General features: G+C 37.8%; 1 protein-coding gene across 1 annotated transcript in view; it reads left to right on the forward strand.

Annotated features, from left to right (window-relative positions):
- LOC119587683 overlaps positions 1-357 on the forward strand; it is a 64,682-nt gene that overhangs the window by 13,074 nt on the left and 51,251 nt on the right. The window lies entirely within an intron of this gene.

Raw genomic sequence — 357 nt, forward strand, 5'->3', positions numbered from 1 at the left:
CTAAGGAAAACAAGCAGACAAATAGATATCCATGCGCTACAAATAACATTCATGCGCATTAACAATCACCCTTGCAGTGTTTTCACCTGCAGCGCCTGCGTGTCACATTTTCCTTAGCATTGTCGTGATGCAAAACATGCTGACGGAATTAGTCTCAGCTCTCTGCCTTCCTACTTACAAAGACCATTCCAAAAGCTTACTTCGTGTCCTTATAAGTGAAAAGTAATCTCATTCTTCCTCATCCTTATAAGTTACATATAGTTCGTGACATTTTCTTTCGTCCTTCATTTGCATATCATTCTCTTTAATACGTTCTTAAGATAGTCTGGTTCTCTTTCTTATTTTCTTTGATTCCTT

Source organism: Penaeus monodon, chromosome 23 (assembly GCF_015228065.2).
Source record: "Penaeus monodon isolate SGIC_2016 chromosome 23, NSTDA_Pmon_1, whole genome shotgun sequence".
Taxonomy (NCBI): domain Eukaryota; kingdom Metazoa; phylum Arthropoda; class Malacostraca; order Decapoda; family Penaeidae; genus Penaeus; species Penaeus monodon.